General features: G+C 33.8%; 1 protein-coding gene across 2 annotated transcripts in view; it reads left to right on the forward strand.

Annotated features, from left to right (window-relative positions):
* LOC142982914 (oxidative stress-induced growth inhibitor 1-like) overlaps positions 1-27,008 on the forward strand; it is a 67,808-nt gene that overhangs the window by 6,998 nt on the left and 33,802 nt on the right. Inside the window, exon 1 of one of the 2 annotated variants that reach the window (XM_076129645.1) lies at positions 18,221-18,397. The exons of the other annotated variant lie outside the window; for it this stretch is intronic. The gene's annotated coding sequence lies outside the window, so the exon portion shown is untranslated. Of the gene's footprint in view, positions 1-18,220; positions 18,398-27,008 lie in introns of those variants that run through there. 2 annotated transcript variants of the gene reach the window in all.

Here is a 27,008-nt window from a genome sequence, read left to right on the forward strand (position 1 = left end):
CTTGGCATAATGCCAGATGTGATGTAACGTGTGATATCAGTGAGTCTGCTTCATGTTTCCGCGTATGTGCATAATAATGTTGGTATGTAGTGGTGACCTTTTGAAGGTTTCTGATAGATAAATAAAAGGGTTTTAGGTCTGGATGAAGATAGGTCGTTGTGGAATTTGAGGTCGGAAGTTGCTTTTTAAGGTTCAGGCATCGGTTAAAATATTTTGTGAAACGAAGAACCTCTTTCAATTTTTGAAGTCGGTTCAAAATTAACAGCTTAGAAAACCTGACCACTGGAACTAGAATAAAAAGTTTGTTTTTGTCAAATTAGCTTTTCTACGTTGTATATGACATTTTGTAAACATCAGAGATTTCTTCTACTAAGTTAACTAACTAAACATTAACACTACAGCATCATAACTCATTCATTATTATTTCGTCAACTTAAATTTTAAACAGTATTTAAGTTAACGTAATAACAAAAACCCCTATTTATTGGAATTATTTAGTAAAAAACCTTTTTACAAACGATTTAAAACCCAAACCGCTTATGTCCAACAAAACCCATTCATCATTATCGTAACAGCCATAAAATATCAGCATGAATACTACCATAAATCATTTATCAATATTTACATATTTTAATAGGGGTCATGTCTATTCCTGTATTACGTCTCACAAACACTCAAGTAGTTAAAATCGTATCATCTCTTTGCAATAATGATACAGCAGTTTTGCATACATAGGTACACATACATACTAACACGTACGACAGACACGCCTACGAACGTAGCCGGTTGATACACATGAGTATTTTAGCATTTTTTATTTGCAATTTGATCGAACATTCTGATACAATATTTATTTTTGGCAGTCAATTGAGTATAGAACGAATACTTACGTATTTACACATAGATTATCGACTGGATTAACACATAGGATCTAATTAATATGTCCATGTAGTTGTCAAAATCCGGAAGTCTAATAAACTAGTGTCTTTTCTTGTATAAGACTCCATCTAATGCAGAGTCTTAACAAGGCAAAATGCAAATAGGGGAACTGAAGTATCTTTTAGGGCCCAGGGCCCTCCCTTACACGTACAATCGGTTACTAGGGTAGATTTTTCATAACCCAACATTTTTACCCCTAGGAAAATAAACCCGTAGGGATTTCTCCCTCTGAAAATAATATGGCCTCCATCCAGTATCTTAGTTGATAATTAGTGTACGTCAAATTGATGGTCACTATTCAGTTGCATGCTGCTTTGACGTAACGTGTTTATCACTATAATCTAACGTAGAATAAAAAGCATAATACAGTGTCTTTCAAATTGTTGTCAACTGAGTTACGTGATAGTCCCCTTACCATCAGACTCTGGCCAGAGCTGATTCTTGAAGAAGCATCTTAGCATTTCGTACAATTTATAAATATAATATTTTTATTCTTTTATCTGCTCGGTATAGTATGTATTTACCTAATACCGATATCGACTCCTGTTAATGACTTACCATCTAGGTATTAAGAAAAAAGCCAACTTTCTTTTTTATTTAAAAATACTTCTCTCAAGACCCGTGCGTGTGGCATAAACTCCATAATTCCAAGTTATATCTATCATCAGACTAACACACACACTAATCACGTTTTCTATTCAGGAGGTGTGGTGGATGACGCACATACACACACATAACTTACAACTACATCAATACATAAACATTATGTAACTAGCTTATGTACAAACATTTCCCTTTCAAGAATTCCGCTAAAGAACTTTGCAAAGTTTAGGAAAAAAATAATTCTAGTTCTTGCTGTTTCTTCGTGTAGTATTTTATCAAAATCACTTTGTCAGTTCAAAGTGATTTTTGTATTGATATTATTATTATCTGGATGTGTGTGCATGATGCCTACTTATATGTTATCAATATTTAACTGTTATTATACTGTATGTCTGTTTGTTTGTTTATTTTAAACCTTTTCAAAAGTAGCTGCAAACTAAGTATTTATATTAAAGCTACTGTCTAATACCTTCTCTCTAATGAAATAGCTTTATTCATCTCAAAACATCATTAACAGACAGACTGACAAGGGCATTGTCTTATAAGGGATTCGTTGTGCCTTTGTTTTTTACCTACTTGACTTTGAAGAAAAAGAAGTTTATCCATTAGTCCGGCTTATAATGTATATTTCCTCAAAGACGCGTGAACGGTTTTAGGAAATTAGTTTTTAGCTACGATACCCAGTTCGCGTTAAATCCCGTATTCTATTATACATACCCTAAAAATGATCGGTAGCAAACCTAATAAACAGTAAGTAAATCCGCTAGATTATAACTAGTAAATAATATAGCATTGTTATCAGTCCCACATAGAGTGTTGTGATAGTGAGTGAGGCGTGTTTACCCTCTACACGCAGTACTTTACGATATGACGTGCTATCTGAGATAATTCATTAGTGCTTGTTCAATTAGTCTAGGTCTACTGGAAGCTTGGAAAGCATGATATCGGGATGTATCGTGATGGTATCTTTGCTTAGCATTATACTTATAATGATAAGTTGATGGGTCCAGGGTTTTCTTTGACAGGGAGGTGAGACGTGTCTGAAAAGTAATTTTGTTTGGGGTTACCTGGCCTGGGTATTGTGAGAGAGTGATGATGTTAGGTACTAGGTAGACCGAAATTGGTTGGTGCCTAAAATTTAAACGAATACACTTATGGTTTTCTAAGGTGTGTATTTTTTCTAATTTATGCTTTTTAATAAGCTACAGACTCAATAACTAACCAAAAAATCTGTATTTCATTCAAATGAGTAATTTTCTTTACATTCAAAGGTATGACCTTAACGTACAAACGAGTGCAAATCTGCCCGCGTAGAACTTTTGCGCTCCTTCAAAAACTATTCTAACTCGCAATTTTCACGACAATTTCCTTTCTCGATATATCAAAAGATTAATAATTTTTAATTCTAATCGATAATATTACAAATAACTTACAGATATGCGAATACCTATTCACAATATCTATGTGTAAATCATCCCGTCGCCGGCTGACATTTTATCTATCGAAATATGTTATTGTCACCCAACGTGTTGCGCAGAAGTACGGATTAAAAGATTACGCGTCGTGACTCGTACTTTACGTTGTTTTCCATAAAAATGTACAGAATTATGTGTTATCTTATCAAAATATCAGATAGTAATGTTGGATAAAGTCCAAGCTTAACTCTACGTGGAATTCAATATTGGTACCATGGGACTTAGTACTTGTGACTTGTAATAAACCATGAAGTGACATAACTTGTTAACAATGAAATGTAAGAAACTATAACAATTTTTTATGTAAGTCATAGGTCTTTTTTTGTTATAAAAATACTGTTAAGTACCTATATAATATTTTTTAAGTTATAGGTATTTAACTTTTCTTAACGGAAGGAAAACCTCTTTAAGAAAACTTTCTTAGGTACCTTCTTACCAGAATTTGAAGAATGCGAAGGCCCCAAATCGTTCCTGTCCGCCGTAGATGTAGAGTCTTTGTCACCACAGGGTCCTCTCTCATCATTTTGGGATCCATGACCAGCAGTGGAAGTAAGAGGCTTATTAAAATTGAGAAATAATCAATTTCTTTCACAGGTAGCGATTGTTACAAATGTTCTTGTTGGAGACTTTGAATTGTATATAAATCACTACGTAGACATCGTTAAAGTAATATACCTCAGCGTTACGTTAGTCATATAGCAATTAGGTATATAATATAAGTATTATAGTCAACACATAACTATCCCGTCATACTTAGCTACCTACGTCATATGCCATAACATAATGACTTTACGTGGAACACACAAAAGTTTACCAAGAAGAGTAATGTGTTCCAATAAGCGTGATGGTGGTACTTATCGTTAGTTAATTAGTGCTAGTGATCCGTTTGATAGACTATGGGATGATGATAGTGATTAAGTATATTGATGGCTTGGTTGTTGTGGGTTTTCTCTGATACATACTATTCCTTGTAATGGCTGCAGAATCTAGATAATTGTTTTTTAGGCTGTGAAAATTCCAGTGGACATTTCATAATAAAGGTGTGGAGCTCGTGGCTTAGTGACAACAGCCGTTTCGATATCTGAGGTTAAGTTACGCTTGCCCAGGTTGTTATTTGGATGGGTGACCGTATTAAACGTTCTGAGTTTCTCCGTGTTTCGGAAGGCACGTTAGATTTAGGTCCCGGCTGTCATATTCAAAGATCTTTCACAGTCATTACAAGTAGTCAGAAGCTTAAAAGTCTGACAAACATGTAATCTGTTTGTAATCGTATCAGTTGTAAACCAATAAAGCTTACACTCTGTTAAACCGTTTATTCAACTTTTTATATAGAACAAGTAACCAGTTATGCGACAAGATTAGCCTCGTAAACTCAAAGCCTATTATAGCACGTTGTGCGGCGCTAGTACTAAGAACTGACAATCAATACGTATTGCCTAGGTTGCCTAGGTCGATGCTACACGTACCCTTTGTCCGGTTTACTATTACAGAATTACTTAAGTGGGTAGAACAATGCTAACTTCTATAGACGGCGCCAAACAACTTTGACATAATTTGCTGTATTAGAAATTAAACAGAATGTAGGCCCAGTGCAGAGGACACTTGGCTGTTATACCAGTCGGGTGGTAGAAGCTGAAACGCCCTCGCCTTTGCGCAAAACTGTTATTCCTAAACTGACCTAAAAATCGTTCACTAAGATGTAGCGAAATTGTTCAAGTTGTTTGGCGGCACCTATACATAGCTTCTAAGGCATGTGTGACTCTGAAAAAACATAAATCAACCCTGTTACTGTCCCACTGCTGGATAAGGTTCTCCTTCCGCAGTAAGGGAATGGTAGGCTTTGAATCTGCCACGCTGGTCAAATGCGGGTGCAGGACCAACCCGCGTTTCCCATCAAATCGTATTTATTCAATAGCTTTGTCAAAGAACTCTCATGATACTCTCTAACTCTGAGAGGTTTCATTAGAATGGTTTCTTTTTGCGTTAGAACGGCTAATAATTATTTCTAATACACATAACTTGGAAAAGACATTGGTATTTTGCTTTGGGTTCGAACTTACAAACACTCGTCTTTTCTATACTAATATACTAATATTATAAAGCTGAAGAGTTTGTTTGTTTGTTTGTTTGAACGCGCTAATCTCGGAAACTACTGGTCCGATTTGAAAAATTCTTTCAGTGTTAGATAGCCCATTTATTGGGGAAGGTTATAGGCTATATATCATCACGCTACGACTGGAAGGATCAGAGTACCAGTAAAAAATGTTACAAAAATGGGGAAAAATTCTCTCTTATGTGACGCAAGCGAAGTTGCGCGGGTCAGCTAGTAAATAATAAATAAGTTATCGTAATTTGTAAATATTCAATGCATTTTCAATTGTTATATGAATAAACTATTGCATTACGTCAGATCGATCGTCAATATTTTTTAACAATCACTTGTAGTATAATTAACGTACACAACTGCGCAGTATTTCAGTCTAACGTATAATTTCAGTCGTCCGACCTCCACGATAGTTCACAATGCCTCGTCATTGTACGCCATACTCCATCAAGTATTTACTCGTAATTGTCTTTTTACTAGCTGTCCCGCGCAACTTCGCTTGCGTCACATAAAAGAGGATGGATCATAATTTTCCCCGTTTTTTATACGTATTGGTCGTAGCGTAATGTTATATACACTATAGCCTTCCTCGATAAATGGGCTATCTAACACTGAAACAATTTTACAAATCGGACTTGTAGTTCCTGGGATTACCGCGTTCAAACAAACAAACTCTTCAGCTTTATAATATTAGTATAGATTATTACGTTTTTTATATCGATTCTCTATACAGTCGTGTTTACTGCAGGTTTTTTGTGGGATATAATGCACTGATTGAAGTTAAGATAGTCGTGTCTCGATCTTTTCGAAGTGAAAAGATGGAGAAAGAGTTAGTTATTGGCGAGGCTGTTCAAGCAAATCTTAAGATGCTAATAATTTAGGGTTGACTTTAATTACACATACATACATGACTACTGGCTACACAGTGCTCAATAATGTTACTATAAAATTTGATCTTATTTTGTCCGATTTCTTTAAAATACTGTACACAAAACAGTCAAAGGGGTTCAGTCATCAATCATGTTTTGGTTTACATCGATTCACATGTGTATTCGAACTACTACGGCACAGACATCGGTCCTATGGTTACACAAAGCTGTCAAACTTATATTACCCCTATTATTATCAGGGTTAAAAAATAAATATTATTCCTCATTTACCAAACACATTAATAATCATGATTTGCCAAACTTTAACAACTGTTATATCATTGCAATATTCCGCTTTAAACCGCTAAAATCACAATATCCCATATACATTTATCTTTTTCAAAATATTTTGGCTATTGTCCATAATATGTTCGATAAGTATTTATTGAAACACTAGCTGACCCGCGCAACTTCGCTTGCGTCATATAAGAGAGAATGGGTCATAGTTTTCCCCTTTTTGTAACATTTTTTACTGATACTCTACTCCTATTGGTCGTAGCGTGATGATATATAGCCTATAGCCTTCCTCAATAAATGGGCTATCTAACACTGAAAGAATTTTTCAAATCGGACCAGTAGTTCCTGAGATTAGCGCGTACAAACAAACAAACAAACAAACTCTTCAGCTTTATAATATTAGTATAGATTTAATGGTCATAAACTGCATGGTAACCACTACGCAGTAGTACCTACATAGTTGCTTCTTGCTTTACTGTAATTAACCTCTACAGATAAACTTGTGATACGCAATCATAATTTAGGACATTGAGTAATTTTATTGTTGTAACATGCACCTTTAAATATTGGATGTAACTGGATAGTTTTAAAGAAAAACTAGCGACGACCCGTGACTTTGTCTGCGTGGATTTTAGTTCTGCCGTTCTCTATTTTTTTTTATTTCTGCACTACTCCTATTAGTCAAAGCGTGATGTTATACAGCCTCCTTCCTCAATAAATGAACTATTCATATATGTGTTCAATTCGAAACAGTAGTTCCTGAGATTAGTGCGTTCAAAAAATGTTTTCTCTTTAGCTTTGTATTATTAGTATCTAATTTACTATCATGTTTTAACAACATTTGAAGTTATATAAACGAATTATATTATTTACATTCAGTAATTGAATTCAAGAGGTTCCTTTATTGGGACCTACTAATGGTACTATAAGCTTACTTTAATTATTTGTTAAATTACTCGCTGACTGACTGAAGACTGCACTCAACACACTCAAACAATTAACTTAAGTTATACTTCTAAAAATAAATAATAAAGCCAAAAATATTCCATTCTATAAAAATAATATTTTTTCCCAAAACCTCCGTGATCTCAACACGATGCTGATCCGTGTCATCATCTATCAGTTATCATGTCTCGCCGCTACAATCAGTTGGGGTCGAGCAGTTCACTAGATACAACATACCTACAGCCGCACGTGCGAGTACTTTGACGTAGCACTTAGCAGACATTTCAGAAAGTGCAGTCTTGATTTATAAAAAGAGTGACCAGGAGTTTCTTGCCAGCTATTCTCATTGACCCTACCTTCCGAACTGGTGGTAAATTCTCTGTTTCATTGGCTATCATAAGTGTCAGCGTTTGACTTAAATGAATAAATGATTTGATTTTGATGAAACCATGTAATATCACGCCTGTTATACCCGAAGGTGTAGATAGATGTGTATCAAACGCAGTCATGTTTTGCCGTGAACAAAAATGTTAGCCTCATGTTATAAGAGGCGAGCCTATTGCTATTTACCGGACTCGTTACCAAACTCCGACTACTATTGTGAAATTTCCTAATATAAGTTAGAAAAGACAAATGACACTTTGCCCGAACCGGGAATCGAAGTCGAGACCTTATATCAGCAGTCAAACACACTACTGACCAACAGCGCCCCAGAGGCTTTCAAGTCAGTGAATTTTCGACATAAAATCGAAAACGCTGATTCTATTTTGACATATTTTGAAAATGTAGACTGAAGACGGTCTTTTTTCAACAACGCCATAAAAACGTAATGTAAAAAATACAGTAAAATGATACAGGATGTGACAATTCATTGTCATTTAGTAGTACGCAATACGCGACCCGTGTGGCCGACCCGTGCGTTATATAAGCTGTGTGAGCCCTATCAATTCAGTAAAAAGTGTTATTTATTGCCTTTGTTCCAATGAAAGTTGATTATTTACACAGTTGAGAACAAGTAGTGATAACACGCTTCTTTGTGTTGTCCTTATAAAGCGTGATGTTTTTACAACGGTACCCCTGGCGTCAGGTCTTAAATACTGTAACATTCGAAAAAACACTAGCTCTGCCCACGGCTGCGTCTCTGTGAGAAGATTTTATAGGGTCAAAGATACTATGTGTTATTATTAATCCAGCTTACAAAATATCATCCGGGATGCTTTTACTTACTTTTTTAAAGGGGACAAAATCAAAGGCAGAGTCTAGGATTCAACCCCGGTACCGCGCTTAAGCTCATAAAAATACCCTATTGAATAGATAAACTACGGCCAAATGTACTCAGAACCCGGACATTAATCAATTTTAGTCTTCAATTGTATTTAGTACATGCATTTTTTGTTTATTGTACATGAAATGACCGTTTGGCGTGTAAAGTGGGTATTCAGGGTAGTGGTGAAAATGTCCGAATTTCGTATTACGAATTGATGATGATTAATGATGAATACAAAGAAACATTCAAATTCGACAAGGAATAATGATCGCGGTAAAACCCGATCGAAAATTAATAAAAAACGTGGGTAATTTGATATTGAATGACCGTATAATCGCGGGTGTGTAATTAGTCCTTAAATTGATGATGCTTCAAGTATCCTGGCATTAAGTCCATACAAACATAAATTAATATAAGAGTGTGCAGTGCTTTTTAGCCTTTTTAGTCAGTAAAAAGTTTTACCCTCATATTCATAAACACACTATAGACCTATTTTAGTTAAACAACTACTAAAATACGTTTTCCCCTTTTCATTTCGCTGAGGAGTGAAAGAATCAAAACTATATGCCTTTCGTAACTTCATATATGTTTATGAATAAGAGGGTAATCATAAATAATTTAATACATATCAACTGGTTTTTAATATAGTATTGTCCTTGATACAAGTACGTGTAATCGTCGCATGTTCTCAATTGGCATGGTAACGTGTGCCTACTAATTAAGCAGGTCGTTCACCTCGGATCAGATGGCGGGCCGGTTATCTGCACTTGCCAGACGGATGCTGTCTCTACCTCACACACTGTATAGTATAGCGATATAACAGAGAGTTAAAATATTATCATTAATACAATTAACCCAAGTCGGTTCCACTACCGGGTCAGTTCGCCCAGTACAAGCCCATGTGCGGTTTGCATCCCTGCAAGAATTGTTTTTAAGAACGCTCAGACATGCAACGTTTCATCACTTTGCTATTCCTTCATAGCTTTCGAAAAAAATATAACGAACTTTTAGGAGTCTCAAAAAGATAATTTAAAATCTTTTCGAGGTACTCTATACATACTTTATGGACAGAAATTTCAAAAGATATTTTATGCATTTTCATCGTATTGGCATTTATTTAGAAAAATTCATTTATGAGTATAGTAATAATACTTATATTAATGATTATATTACAATAAATGATTTGCGTACTGATGCTGTAGTACAAAACTGTTAGTTGTAAATTTTGTGAAGCAGACCCTATGGCATGCGTTTGCGCAACGTCCAAATCAAATCACTACAAGTATACTGTGGTATTTATTATCTTCAGCCGGAGTAGCTCGCCTTCAAATATCAGTTCCCGTGTGATCCATTATTATTATTGAATAATAATATTATTATAATAAGTTAGAATGTATTGCGCCGGATTCCATAACATCACACGAGTGCGTGTATACCTAAGTAGGTACTTGTTATATAAATATTTAAAACAGCCGCCTTTCAGGTTACGTTTCATTTTCTTAAATATTTTTCTTAATAACATTCCTGGGATGTATGTTTTGTTATCTATGGACTGAAATGTGCACCTGAAATATTATTTAAAATATTAATATATTCTTACTTTTTTATTTTATGGACAACTTACAACGTAATAATGGCCCTAGGTTCTGAGAAAACATAACAGGAAAGGTAATTCAAAAAACACATTTACAAAAGCTTAATTACTTAATTGGATGTTGTAAGAAAAAGTTAAATATTATGCGTAAATAAATAAATATTAATACGTGTTCTTATATATAAAGTACTGTCATCATTAAGACAGGACCACCGGCCTATGTAACCAAAACGTCAATTCAAAATTGAAGCAACTATGATTGATCGAGTCACATCATTGAAAACGCAAATAATTTAAATTTCGTTCTCCCCAACCAGCACTTGGGTAATTTGGTGGACTAAGAACTCCTGCCATGCCGAGGGGGAGACCTGTATTCAGCAGCTGGACAAATGTAGGTTTCTTTTATGTAGTAAAATTATGATAACTGTGTCAATGTGTTTCGATGCTCTACCACTATCGACTAACGGCAACCGGCTATCGTGAAATTTTGTGTGAAAATCTGATCAGCGCCGCTAACGGGCGTCGTAGGAACTATTTTGGCAGTACATTTTAAATGTCAAACTTTCGACACTACAATATCAACTGTAGAGAAGCACGCTACTGGAAACTGGTTCTTTTTACTCCTCTCTCTCTGATTGCTTTTATTCAAAAATATTGTTGTTATAGTCTAATTAGTTTCGCGTTATATTTAAGGTATATTAATTGTTTACACTACCAATATTTACGGAGTATGACACATGTTTTCTTCCAAAAAAAGCCTTTACCTATGCAACTGTAAGCCAGTCGGTCATATTGATAACGTTATCAGTAGATAACTGATAACAGCTGATATGTTCAGAGTACCTACTGTGACGCACTCAAGTGCCTGTCAGATGTATGAAGCTTTATCGATACGTAGAAAAATTGCGTTGCGTTATTGAAAAAATAGGTAACGGTAATATATTTATAATCTTATTATGAATGCCTATGTATGTGTGTATGTTTGTTACAATTTCACGGAAAAACAGCGCAAAGGATTTTGATAAAATCTTTTGCACAGATATTTGAAATAACACATTTTTTTTCACAGTTTAATCTGTGATCGTACCACTACTTGACACAGGACTCATTCCATACGAAAGCAGGGTTAAACCTCGAGTCCCCCACGCCCTCAAGAAATGTCTCAAATTAATTGACAATGTGCTTAATTAATTGATATAGGATTCTTTTTTAACCTGGTTACGAGAACTATCCATTTAGGATATATGTAGTTTTTTTGCTACAGTTAATCCAGATTATAAACTACCCAATCTGGGGTTTTCTCACATTTTATCGTAGCTAAATACATGTAAACCGTACAATTATAAATAGATGCCGCGCATTACCGCCGCGACCTTGAAACAAACTAATCCGCTTAGATAATGACAAATTAATGATCTGTTTTACAATTACATCATATTACCAAATAATTTTGTTGACCACTAAAAAAATTGAGTGGAGCTTAAAATATTCGCGATTATTTCGAGACACTATATCATACTACAGTTTTTTCTACTTAATAATCAAGGGACTTCTGAAGTGATTCCTAAGATATTATAAAGAAAATTTTGTATTTTCTTTCGAGCTGGCTATTTAAAGTGCTGGACATTAACTAAACTTTAATTTATTAGAATGTTAACAACTTCAAATTTAAATTCAGCAGCTAAGAAGAACAGGTCTTGGACCATATTTTCCCGACCCCGAAGGAGCCTTTGACAGTCCAACAATTTTTTAAATTGGCGTGGTATACAAACAAATAATTGACTGATTTTAATATAGCTACCGATTCAATAAACGCAATTTGAAACAACCTTGTATGCATTACTTATCGATGGAAATTAAATGCAGTGACAGTTGACTGGTGAACTTGCCGAGGTCGAGTGACGAATGACGAGTTACTTTCAAACATAAACTGTAGTAAGTGTTTATAATGCGAGAAAAGTTTTCTATATACTGATTATTCATCGTTTTTAGCGAATATATAGTATACTTTGTATTTTATTTCTAACTAGCTGACTCGCGCAACTTCGCTTGCGTCACACAAGTGAGAAAGGGTAATAATTTTCCCCGTTTTTGTTACATTTTTTACTGGTACTCTGCTCCTACTGGTCGTAGCGTGTATGTGTGTAGTGATGATATATAGCCCATAGCCTTCCTCGATATATGGACTATCTAACGCTGAAAGATTTTTCAAATCGGACCAGTAGTTCCTGAGATTAGCGCGTTCAAACAAACTCTTCAGCTTTATAATATTGAGTATAGATAAGTACTACATGATTTATATTGTGTACCTTAATTTCTTCATCGTTTTCACAAGTTGCTTCAGTCTTTTAACGCTGACTTAGGTGCACTCTATATTTTACGAGCGGGCCCAGGCTTCAACCGGGTTAAAATATAAATATTTGTTAAATATTATTCACTAAACCTTCCTCGAACATCGCTCTATCTTTTGCTGAAAATTGCATAAAAATCTGGTCAGTTGATTTTAAGTTAAATTCTAACACCAGACTTGTGTAACGAGAATATCGTAAGAATGATATAGTCTTATGAATGAAACTCGACCTGTGAATAAATATTTACTAACATGAGGCACACGTCTAAAATAAAATGCATTCATACGAAGCTCACTGAAGAAAACATCAAATTCATCCGAAGCTCTACGAAAAATCCTCGAATAGCAGACAACTATGACGTCATAGTTGTGTGACAATGATTGTCAAAGTTTTCGTGGGTAGTTGGTGATAGACACAGTTTCCCAATCTGTTTGTAACTGGCACTGCGCCCGCTCATCTCTCATTATGAGTACTTTACACTTTGGCCTATTTATTCACCTCAGTTTGTTACCTTTTTGTAAACCACTGTAAATTTTTACATTTACGTTAAATTCACATCATACCTGGACTGAGAACCAACAAAATACTGGGAAATGGCGCTATCGAAAATTTATGAAATATGATATTAAATTTATAGCAAAATGTGTGAGGATCGCAGAAAGAGCATTTATATGTCTTGTTGAAAAATAAATTTTGAAGACTAATTTAAAGCAATCAAACCAGATTTTTGAAAAACATTCCAGGAACAGAAAGCTTGATTATACCTCGTAATTGTAGATAACTTTTTACAAAGGATATTATCACGAAAAGAACGCGACAAAGTCGTAAGCAAAGCCTAGTGCAACTTAATCTTCATACCACTACTCTATCATTACAGACTACCCATCAACAATTATAAAAAGCATTGTATTGTTTAAATACTTGTTGTTAGAACAATGAATGGAACAAAATTGATCAGTGTTCATTATTTCTAATGATACAGTAAAAATATTTATAAATATGCTTCTATTGTTCTTTTTAACTGTGTTAGAACTATTGTATTTAGTAGTAGTTATATGACGCTTAAAAGAATGGTATTTTATGAGCCTTTAGATACTAAAGCCATCTATTGGTAGTGATTGCTTCTTATCCCGGGTCTAACCAAAATGTTGTTGCAGAGATTTTTTGCTAAGAAATGATCAGTAATAACTTCGAGTTTAGAAATAAAGACACCCATCCTCAAAAAGCAAGAAAAGTTTTGGCCCTGCACCTGACTTCTCGCTGGTCGTGTCAGTCTACTATCCCATCGGATTGTGAGGATGAGACAGTAGTTTTATCTTTATGGGATAGTGTATCCATCGAATTCTAAAACAGATAGCTAACTCCAATGCTACCTATGGATTATTGCATTAAAAGAAAAGAGTTTTAAATTACTATTCATAACAATAAAATGGTGTACAGGTGGATTATTTGAATTATTATGTCGTTTGAATAGTATACATGCTGGTCATGTAACATGTTATAAGAATTTTATTATAACAGTGAATCTACACTATTTTTATAACATACAATGTCTACTTATGGAAATACGTTATATAACAATGTTTATATTATCACAATAAAATATTATAAAACCTTAGATTTTTTATAACAAAATTCTTACACAATAGTAGCATTGGACTGGAAGTCTAGGGGAGAGGCCTTTGCTCAGCAGTGGGACACAGAAATAGGCTAGAAAAAAAAAATAGTAGCATTAGCAGACTGCCGAGATCCTTTACAGTCACTGAAATTGTTACGTTAACGATGTTTTTCATAATGATGCATGAAAAAGTCCCACGTTGGGAGCCATTAACACTTTCGCTGCCGACAAACCCACTAGGTGGGTTATTGACAACAAAATGTTAGACAAAGGTGACCACTTATTGACGCAAAAGAACAGTACCTAGGAACTATGTAGGATCTGGACCAAGCCTTTTTGTTGTTTATACCGTCGTTAAGCCATGTAAGCAGCTTGAAAAGCTCTTACTTCAAGATAACCACTAACCTTTATTTTAAAAAGAAAAAGACCCACTATGAAAAGAAAACCCAATAAATACTAAATGGAAAATTTTAAAGACGCCTTTTTAAATAAACAATGTGTTAGGAAAATAGATGATTACGTAAATATCAATGAACTAGATTTGTTTCTGAGAATGAGAGTATTATTTACGTCTTGATAGTTTTATCAATGAAGAAAATAATACTGAATGGACGACGTTCTTTGAAATGTATTTATGGAATATCTTTGATGGTTGTATCAAAAGTTTTGATAAAATCGCTCTTTCAATTTCTTTATAAATTAAATAATAATATTAATAATTTAAAGGTTCGTTTTACTCGTTGAGTAATGACGGTAGAATAGTCAATTTGTTAAAGATAGTCAATATATAGCTTGTCTGATTAAATTAACATAGTAGTAGAGAATCAACGATTCTGCAGACAAAGATAATCCATACTTGCAAACTCTTTTATCGTCGAACTACTAATCCGATATTAACGAATCTTAGCAGAACGATGGCTTATTTCCTGAAAAAGGGATACAATTCAACAAAAAATGACCATGCGAGCAGAGCCACTTGCCAACACTGTAATAGCAAAAAAGTTTTTCTTAAGTATCAACTTATGAAGCAGTTGTACAGTTAATTTAAGATGTGATGTGCATGCGTCATAGACTCTTAGTTATTTCAGTGCGTCTGCGTATCTACGTCTACTACTGATTATCTTTTACAATTAGTTCCGCTCGAAGCGCGGGCTTTAACAGCTCAAACGTTTTGATAAATATCTGTACACTTGAGATTGTTCTAATGAGAGGATTATTGAGATCTTTAGTCAGGAAAAAGAAACATTAAAGAGATTAGCTGTAGCTAGGAAATAATGTCGTAAAAAACGTTAAACTCTTTTTGTATTCTGTGGTTCATAAGATATTTTTATGAACTAAAATGTCATATTACTCCATCACAGGCATTCAAGCGACCTAATAGAAGGTAGAGTTTATAAAACCTGTACTTAGAATGATGAAGAACATTTCGCATTTTTCAGAACAGGATATTAACAAATACGTCGAAGCAGTTATTTTAGCTTACTTGGAAAAGACGAATTTGCTATTGATTCAGACTTACTGTTCTTCTGTCTTTCATTGGTACTCTAAACATGGTATATTTTCGATTTTTATAGCATAATGTAAGTAATGCTTTATTTGAAATATTTTTTTACTAGTGCAGCAATAAAAGGCCTGTATTATTTCCCCTTGTTGATCCAAGGATATTGTGATTACACGCACCGTCAAGCATAATGATCTTGGTCACCGAGATGCACTGAAGCTAAACTTAGCTATATTGACTTACTATACAGTCTATACACTGTTCGAGATAAAAACTTATATTCTATCTTTAGTAAATTAAACTGCTAAACGAACAATAGGTTAAAACATAACGTCTGCCACTTGTTGGACTACTTTACAATATACACAACTAACTGACCCGCGCAAATTCGCTTGCGTCAAATAAGAGAGAATGGATCATATTTTTTCCCGTTTTTGTAACATTTCTCGTTGCTACTCCACTCCTAAAGGCCGTAGTGTGATGTTATATAGCATATAGCCTTCCTCAATGAATAGACTATCCAGTAGCAAAATATTTTTTCAATTCGCACCAGTAGATTCTGAGATTAGCGCGTTCAAACAAACTCTTCAGCTTTATAATATTAGTATAGATGAATATCTTGTTTTTTTCTTCTGTAGATATGGAACATTTCCCACAACGCAAAGAAGTTAAAATAAATGTACACTGCAGTGACAGTTTTGGCTTGTAAGATTTTATTTGTGTAGTACGATAATGGTCTCAATAGTTTGTTAAATAATTATAACTATTTATCTCAAGGACCTTGGCTTTAACGTATTTGGCTATGGCATTATTAGAGCAATGCCCTGTAGATAATTCAAAAAAGTAGATTCTGATAAAGCTAAATTATGAAGCTAAAAAACTAATTAAATATTATCATTACTTTTCACGGTTCCGTAATTATTTACTTATAACTACAATTACCAACCAAAATTACTAGAATTTTCTCTGTTAGCTGCTATAAAACGTACATTCACTAGTTTTTAGACTTTAAATAGTTTAAAAGTTTCCAGAAATCACAATGACCTTAATCACCTAAATTAAATATTGCCAGTTACTTTCGTATTTTCAATGTGCATGTTAAATAAAAACTTGTACAAACAAAATACTTATTTGACATTGGTACCTTTTTATTGGCCTTATGTATTTTCCAAATACATAAAATATGCTTGTAACAGTGATATATTTTTTTTCAATATTTGTACAGTTGTGTGATGACATTAACATTTATTTATCTATGTCAGAAATAAGCGTAAACTTTGGTATTACCTTAACATTCGGTAAAAAAGAAAATTATTTATGTAAATTTTCCTTTCAATTTGACTTTGTAACAATTTTGTGAGTAGTTTTTCGTCAAAATTATATACAACCATGCCATTTCACATAGAGATAGGAAGATACTATAAAACACCCTTTACTACGATCCTATTACACGAAAAAAGGTTGTAGACATCGTCGAAGTAAAGTAGCTTTATTATTTTTTATGTCATACATGATATATAAATAATAAAACTATAATTATACACTGCATAATGCACGTGTTTCAGACTCTATTCCCAAAGTGCCCATGTGCCTCTACACTACTACATCCTACATTTAATTACACTTCATATTAATCAGTCTCTTAAATCTGAATTATTTAGTATCTAAGTAACCTAACTGTTAAGATAACAATATATACTTGTAAACAATCGTTCACGTTTGTACTTGTATAAAAGTGACTCATATATTACTAGTAATGAAAAGCTGGGAATTCTGAAGTATACGATTTACTTACTTTCATATGAAAACTACTTATGAATTAAGTAAAATTTTGTATTGTTGAACATACAAATATAGCGGGCACAAGGTACTATCCATCAGCCTGCAACCACGGCCAGTGTAACCTGCGCCGAAACGTCAAGTATTCTAATGTAAAATGCGTTTTCGTTATTTCCCGTATCCCATTATGTAATAAGTACTATCGACTCTTATAACACCAAAAACTTGTAGTTGTAAGACTACAGACTGCTATTTGTTCAGTGTGAGAACCGAAAAGAGAGTGCATTAATAGTGCACCGTAGCCAATTTAACTATTGCGTCACATTTCCCATCAAAGCTTACTAGCATTTTCTACCAACTCGTTAAACCAGGTCAAAGACCTCCAAGCGACATGTCCAGCTGATAAATCTGAGTACCCACCGAAATATTTATAACTAAAACGTGTTGAGCACGTGCTTGACCGGTGGCAAAGAACAGACTGTGCAAACTTACCCCCGGTTTCTGATTAATTTAGCGGTAGTTTATCTATTCAATAGCGTTTAAACACACATAAAAAAACAGAATGATTATTTATTTAAAAAAGACAACTCCCGCTCTAAGAATTGCTCTTGTGTCAAACAACGGACACAAAGTACAACCCGAAACAATAATTTGTGGATCGCACTAATAATTGCTCCGTGTGGGAATCGTATCCACGACCTCCTAACGCAATGGAAGTAGCGTGGCGACCTAAACCACTGCGCCACGGAGGCAGTCAAAATAAACTAATAGATAAACTACCGCTAAATGTGCCTCAGAAACCGCGGTTAGACTAATAAAGCACTGGCAACATGCGCGTATATGTGCGAAATTTAAATAAAGAATCCCATATCAATGTCAGTTGTCAGTTTTATTTTCAGTCGGCGTCTCACCGCGATCGAGGACGCACGTACGGTACAACGCTCCGTTACACTCGCGTAAAATAAAAATATAATTTCAGTTAAAAAATATTCCAGTTTTGTATACCAGTGTTTTTGTGTGTGACTGTTTTTTGTGTAGTTTTATTTTTTATTCAGGTATGTATTTTTTTTTGTTAATTTATTATAGTGAAAAGTGCTTCGTGTTCGATTGTAATTAGTTTCGAGTTTAGACAATTGAATGCCGATTAGTTATTGTGTTTTAGATATAATTACGAGTGAACATGCAATTTTAGTTCGATATTAATTAACTTCCCTAATATATTATATGAATAGCGATATAATTAAACATTTGGAAGTATTTTAGTCATGTTTTGTAAATAATTCTGACTGTTATAAATTAATCTTACGAATTAGATTAACTTCTCGGAATAGTTTATTTAATTATGTTATTTTAATTAACATGAAAATACAACAAAATCCTTTAATATAGACATTTTATAATTTATTAAACATTAGGAAACACGCTTTTTTACAAGATTCGGTACGGTTACGGTTCGGCAAACAATATTTTTTTGTTCCAAGTACCAGCTTAGAAAAAAAATATTTTTTTCAGCCTACAATATTCTGTAACTACGTTTAAGTTTATGGTTACTAACCATGAACGACAAAGTTCACAGGCCACATGTTTCATAGTGATCAGTGATGAAACAATGTTATCTACCATATAATTAAGAAACACATACGTTTTATATACCTATCGTACATAGGTTATCGCTCTTTTAACATTATTTATAGCGTGCTAATACTTAATAGGTATGTTTAAATAAACATTTTATTTAGATATATATAGCGACATTTTTAATACAATGAATATTTTTTTAAGCTTGTAACTTAGTATTTTTATTATTTTTACGCAAGAATATTTACAATTCATAACACGTATTTTAACTAAATTAAACTTAATTAATATGTACAAATTGTACAAAAATGATAATTATATAAAAATAAAAATACTTTTTTTGTAGATAATGAAATACGAAACCTGGAGAAATGTAAATAACGATATATTTTTATTAAAATTATATTCCTTTTAATTTTCATAACAATTATATTAGAAGCTCTCTTAAATAGGTAGACGGCTTTATGAAGAAACTTTGAACTGTCATCACCATTGCCAAAAGTAATACAAACTAACACAAAGTGTAAGGATTACCCAAGTATTTCGTTCATGGTCAATATTTCAATAGTCAAGATCGTGAAACACATTCCGTAACTATAGTTTACTTCTTTAGAAATGCCTAATAGGAAGTCAGCAAAATAAAAATCTATAACATAAATTACTTGTCTTTGGCGTCTGAGGTACATTTGGCGGTAGTTTATCTATTAAATAACGTTTAAACACGTATAAAAAACAGTTTGATTATTTTTTTTTTAATGAAAAAAAAAAACTCCCGTATTAAGAATTGCTCTTGTGCTGCGGGGACTTTTGCACATACAAACAACGTACACAAAGTACAATCAGACCCGAATCCCGTAGTATTGCGATAGTCTAAAAGTAATTGCTCGAAGATGAGTCAATTAAAAATCTCAAATAATCAAGCTAGACATAAATTATACTAGGATATAGATATCGGCGATATCTTGCAAAAAGTTCAGGTGCGTAGTACTCGAAACCGACGGTCATGTATCATCATGTGACAACATGTATGTATGTGAATGAAGCAAGCGAAGTTTCTAAGGATCGTACCAAGGCGTTTTTGGTCAGTGACTACCCTCATGGGAAAATGCGTGATTTTATGACGTTTCGTCTATATCGCTGATTGTTGGCAGCTCCTCGCATGATCAATTATTGTATCAACCACATTGTAAAACTTTTGACGATTGAAAAGAGTGGCCGTGAGTTTCTTGCTAGCTCTTCTCATAAGGCTTTACCCCCTTTCCGAGCTAGTGGTAGATTCAGTAATGGTAACGACTATCATAAGTGTCAATATTTGACCTAAATTAATAAATGATTTGATTTTGATATGTAAAACTAGGTACCCGGTAGTCTTTATTTAAAACATAGATTCTTTTCTGAAAACGCTTAATTACTAATTACACGCTATGATTCTGTAAAACGAAGACTGGAAATGAAAACATATTTTCAAATGTACGTATTCTGAAATAATTACATAACTCCCACACATATACAGAGGAGGTACTTCATTATTTCATAGCTAAAGGTTAAACGAATATGTAACACACCCACTACTTGTTATCTTAAATGCCAAGCGTCTTGTTTTAACTTAAAACACTCTTGTTTAGAAACTATTTGAAGCTTCCACTAAAACTACAGAACTTTGAACTTAATTCAAATTATATTTATTGAAATTGAACAAAGAAGACTATTCCTCTGTGGCGCGATAAGTATCTTGGTGTATCCGACTGCTGATGTGAGGCCTAGGATTCGTTTACTGCGTCTGGCTGATTCTAATTATCTATTATATCCTAATTAGAATATTTTTGAATAGTAAATGGCAAAAAACTAGAAATCCGGGTGTATTTCATACCACTTCTAACCACTGTTGAGTGTAGGCATCCTCTTCAAGGCACCACTTTATACAGTCCTGCGCTATTCTCTTTCCTTACAACCCTGCATTTTAACTATATTATTAACTGGTGGAACGTCTTCCCAGCGATCTTCGCCTGATCCTAGTCTCGCATGTATAAAATAAATATCATTGATTCAATGAGTTTTACTACAATAGCATAACACACAGACAGATTTCCGTAGAAATTTAAATAGTTGTTTTATCTTAAGCGCCAGTGACCTCTAACACCAAAATACTTCACACTAATGAACACACGATAACAGTACTTATACAGTTTCAATATGAACGGATTATATAGAGATAAGCGTTATCTAGGGATTGTAACATGAATGATTTACTCTGAGCTCGGTTACGTGACTACAGATAGATTATCTATCGCCTGATAGATTATAAGATTAACACAACACGTTTTTATTTATTTTTACTTAATTGTAAAATAAAAATTTAAATTAAAATATAATTTTTTAAAAAAAACCTGTAACACGAGGCTGTAAAAACATATAAAATCAGCTGTTCTATCTGTGGCTACGTCATGGTCTAACATGATATATCGTAAAGTCCTTCTTAAAATCTTTGAAGAGTTATTTTTTTAGTTGGTATTTAAATACATACATTACTCATATACAGTTCTGATAACTAAATGATCTTTACAAAAACTAGAGCAATGTAAAAATATTTGTGTTCATTAATCATACAATATTAACAGTTGGTTAGGTGAATCGTAGCCCTACAGTAACCTAAACTCCATTAACAATGAGTTTTCCGCTCATCAAGTTACACAAAAGAAAGTTGCAAACAAAGAAATAAAAATGCCAAAAAATAAAATTTTCCTCACAAAGATTTGAGTTTTCAGTAATATATTGTACACAAAGTCCCGTCTGAAATATTAAAGTACCGCTACACGTTCTTCAGCACTCACATGAATTTAACAACGATTATGTACTTATGTATTCATATATTCTGACATGACACCGGCTTGTCACATAAATGTATACACGTTTATAAGTTCACGACATCTTACGTTATTTTAATGTGAGATACATAAACCACTTGTTTTCCTTCTTTAAGTTAATATTCTGCATTTATTTTGGTAAAATTTTGGCTGGTAAAATATTAGATCGGGGAAAAAGTCTTTTCGTATTATAGTATGTATGAACTTGTAATAAAATCTCTTTGACTTCAAGAATCACAAATGAGTACACGGTTCATTAGGTTTCTTTCAGTGGGCTCGTGAGGTACCCAAATATCGAGCTGTTTTTGTGTAGAGAAAAGATTTTATAACAAGTTCATACATACTATAATGCGAAAAGACTTTTTCCCCGACCTAATATGACAGAACCAGTAATCTAAAGAGATACTAACGGAACCATATTTTGAAGCCTCCAGTAACTAGCCGTCTGTCTTGAAAATGTATCTTTGAAGAACTGTGAAAGCAGACCCTTGAGACCGAAATCGAGGCCACCACTTATCAGATTGTAACTACGTGTGTTCAATTCCACGTTTTATGCATTTTTTCTATAATGATACGAACTACCTTCGGTTGCTGAAAAGCGCAGTAGTCAGAAGTACCTCCAAGGCAGGTTTACTAAAAGTTTTTGTAGAAATTAAACAGGTGTGAAAAATATTTTTGTAAAATAGCAAGTCACAATCACTAAGCTTTTTGCAAACTGTGCATTGTTGTGTCATAACATTTATAATCTGTACAAACGAAAATCAGATTATGTCATATATACCTACAGCTGTTACACTGAATTGTGCAATACAGCTGAAATTTCAGGGGATTATACCCCCCACCACCCACCACCGCACTTGTAGGTAGAAATATATGTTTGTTTTTGAAATCAATGAGTAACCAATGTGGTAATGTCGTAACAAACCAAGCTGAAATAGATGTTCGTGTTAATTCCCGCATAAATAAATAATGTAAGTATATAGAGCCTTATGTCATTCTCTTATCATTGCTTTGCGAATAATATTATAATGTAACGGGTCTTAATCGCGATTGAAAATTAAAGGTTTTTTGAAAGTGTCTCAAAAAGACAGTTACTTTTTATGCATTGTATCAGCATAGATAAGCATTTCTTAACATAGTTTTCAGAATCGCTTCGTTCGTTTCGAAGGTTACCCCCCAACAAACGTACAAAACTTCTGCTTCTTGTATTCTTAATAAGACTACTCCTGCCCTAAAAATTACTTTTGTGTCGCGGGGACATACAAACAACGGACGCAAAGGACGACCAGTCCCGAAACAACTATTTGTGGATCGCAGGATCGGACAAATAGTTGTTCCGTGTGGGAATCGAACACACGACCTCTTGCCGCAATGGTAGCAGCGTGGCGACCTAAACCATTGCGCCACAGAGGCAGTAGTTTCAGAATCTTTTTCGTTAGTTTGCCTTTAACAAACATTCATACTTTAAGTATCTCTAATCCTACAGATTCTATCTGTACCTAAAATAACATTCAATTTAAAACACAAATCATGCTAAATAAAGGCAAGTAAGAACGACTGGTAGAAAAAGATGATGATTGCGCAGTTTCCGATCTAAGTGAATGATTGATAGCACTTGATGTCAGTGGATGTACCCTGGCTGACCTGGCGCCGTGCCAGCATGGACGCCTTGAACTACACCATTAATGATTCGTATCATTGACTCGTTTATCATAGATTTGTGGGGTTCTTATGAGCTTTGAAATATGAGTTTTCGTTCATTAAGTTTACATACATACTAAAAAATATGAAAGCCTCTTTGTTGCCTAGTGCGACTTCGTTTGCCAAAACATTAAAGTAGAATAAGACTGTACCAAAGTCTATTTCCCGGAAAGGACATTTTTATTCTTGAAAATGAACAAGTTTGTCAAATACTCATAAGTGTTTTTGAGATACCTTCTCATACAACTGCGCCGCATAGTTAGGTATTCTAAAGTAAATTGCGTGTTTCGGTTAATTCCCGTATTCTATATTTTATAATAAACATGCATGTTCAAAAGTTCTACCACTTATCCTTTAACGAAATATATCCACTTGTAATGTATACTAAAATACTGGTCCCTGTAAGGATAAAAAATAGTTTTATTTTGGCAGAACGCAAAAAAGCATTCAGACAAAATGAGAAGCAAAACGGTTCGTTTAAATTTAAGGCTATCCACTTACTTGTAAATAAAAAACTGTACCAAAAAGAACTACAAATAGAGATTTATGATACATGCTTAAAGGCCTAGATGAAGGGCTCTTTGTTTAGAAGGAAACAGGAAAACATCTTGCATAGTGCACGGGAAAAACCTTTTTAATGTTGTTTAGAATTCAAGGAATTAAAAGTGAACTAGGTAACGTTAGTATTAATTACTAAATAGGTACCTACAGGTAGTTTCATGAATCCTCCACTTCTTTAGCTTTTGATATATCTATATTAATATTATAAAGCTTAAGAGTCTGTGTTTGTTTGTTTGTTTAACCCGCTAATCTCAGGAAATACGAGCTGATTTAAAAAAATCTTTCAGTGTTAGATAGCCTATTTATTGAGGCTATAGGGTATATATCATCACGCTATGACCATAGGAGCATAGTAACAGCAGTAGTTTTCATTATAATGCCTTCCATATTCCGTGCGGGAGATGACTCTTGAGAGCAGGACATTAAATGGATTTGATTTATTTACTTTTGTTATGGGTGTTACATAAGACCAAATGAATTACATGCTCTGGAAGGTACCTCCTGCCCCGGCAGTGCGATATTTAAGGGATTTTTTTATTAGAAGAAGAGCTTTTCACTAATGTCAATTTAGCTTGATTACTGAGTATCGTCTAAGAAAACAATACAAAAACTGTTATATCTAACTTCATGAACTACTAATGAATCCCTGGACTATTAGGGCACAGAAGCATATTTACCATACCTACAATATTTTATTCCTAAATTCCGTCTTGTTATAGCTTTATGGCCTTATTTTAAGCTTTGCAACAATAGATAGTTGTAAATACAACATTGTATTACACGATCTCTTCTTACACATGCCAATTGTGGTACAATTAGAACTGAAACATTTAGATTCAGTCTTATATGGTGCGTGGCTAAATATAGAGGTTTTTATACTCATGCACAATATTACGACGAAGATAATGATTAAAATCTGAATATGGTAGTTAATCACCAATCAAATCAACTACATTTTAATACGGTGTAGTCACAGTTTCGTATTTTCTTTGGTATCAAATGAGTGCCTAATGTTAAGTCTGCAATAATTACCATTTTAAAATTATTTACGCAAAAAATATAATATAGCCTAAGCGTTTTAGAGGAACTTTTTACAAGTACAAGTTTAATATTTTTTCGTTAATCCAATCAACTACCCAATTTTTATTAGAAGTAATTGTTACTTGCTCTAGGTAGAGGAAAACCTCATATTCTTGCAGCATCCCTGCAAGTTCTTGAAATGCGCTTTCTTGAAATGCACATTTCGCTAGCGTGGTAGACTCAAGTTTTGACAATAGCAGGGTAATAAAAGTCACCAATTATGTCAATCATAAGTGTCAATATTTGACCTAAATAAATATTTTTTTATGTTGATGCATGGAAATATGCACAAGCCTAGTCATTGTGACTTTCTCAGCTGATAAACGTAATAAGTACCACACCGAAGTTTAATACATAGGTATAATCAGTGCCTTATCAGAGATGATATACATAAATGAATGGCCTTCGTCAATGCCAACGAAAATCACAACTGAAAATGTTGTAGGGCATGGCCAAAATTATGAAGTATTTTCTTGTATTTGTAACATCTTAAGTGGTAGTGGTGTATGAAATACCCATGTTTGCTCGTTATCGTTGCTTCCAAAGCGTATTACCATATTATTCATCGGAGGAAAAATGTATATTTACTTTGCAGGACTCGGGAATCGAACCCGAGACCTCGTGATTAGTAGTCACATTAACTACTAGTTAGACAACAGACTGAGTTATTGTGTAGGACAAACGGACGAAATGATTTAGTCAGTATATGTACATTATGTAGGTATGCATATTATATATGGAGTATAATTGCCATGACCTTATCGATGTCCTGGCAGCCAAGCCGGCGTGGTCCTTGTCCAAACCAGTCTGATACATAATTAAATAACTAAGCAGGTTTATTATATCATACGGTTACGTTTTTTAAACTTATTTTTTTACTATAGAATTATTTTTTTTCGATTGTATTCTCGTCTTTTTTTTTATAAGACTGTTGGAGTTGCCATGCACAAAATTGTATATGAAAAAAAAACTATATTTGATTTATACATATATAATCCATTGCATATTCACATTGTATACACAGTGGATTTTTCATTAAATCTTTTAATTTTCAATTTATGTCTATAACAAATCGAGTAAATGTAAACATATATTATAACCTTTTAAAATTCCTTTTAATATTAAAAATATATATGTAGCTTACGGACATATTATGTAATTACTTACATGTACATACTAAAACGATGTAATTATAAAAATACGTGGTATTATTTCGAAAACCGACCAATTACATTCAAATAAGTATTTGAAGACATGAATATAGATACAAAGTAATACGAACGATACGTATACCATTATCGTAATTTTATTGGAACCGCAATAAAACTATGAATTGTATTGAAAAGTAAATAATTAATCCCAGATTTCTGAGTACCTCAGAAACCGGGGATTTAGGCTTTTAAATTGATCAAACTGTATTTAATAAGTCAAATAGTAACAGTTGTAGTCCACACCGAGCTGCGAGAAAGTGCTGGTATTTTCCACAAAGTTTTACGAAATTTATGCATAGACAATAGACATTAGACATTATATTTCAAATTGCTTGCTATTTTCGAAAATCTCCCGAGTTAGTATAAAAGTGTTTTAAACAATCATAACATCGCGAATTGCCTAACAATCCCTATTTATTTTGCCAATTACACATGTACTTAATGTGTCCCTATAAATGTAACATATTATCACCTAATTAACCTACATAGAAGTGAGCTAGATTCGTACCAGTAGCCTAGTATGTGAGACGTCGGCGGCGCCTGCAGCCGCGCTGACACCGGTGCCAAGTGACGAGAGCATCGCCTTCCGCGTGCGCGCCCTACATCGTACTCGATCTGGACGTGGCTGAATAACACATCAAGGGAACGAATTACATTATTTCATAGTTTAC

The sequence above is a fragment of the Anticarsia gemmatalis genome, chromosome 22 (assembly GCF_050436995.1).
Source record: "Anticarsia gemmatalis isolate Benzon Research Colony breed Stoneville strain chromosome 22, ilAntGemm2 primary, whole genome shotgun sequence".
Lineage (NCBI taxonomy): Eukaryota > Metazoa > Arthropoda > Insecta > Lepidoptera > Erebidae > Anticarsia > Anticarsia gemmatalis.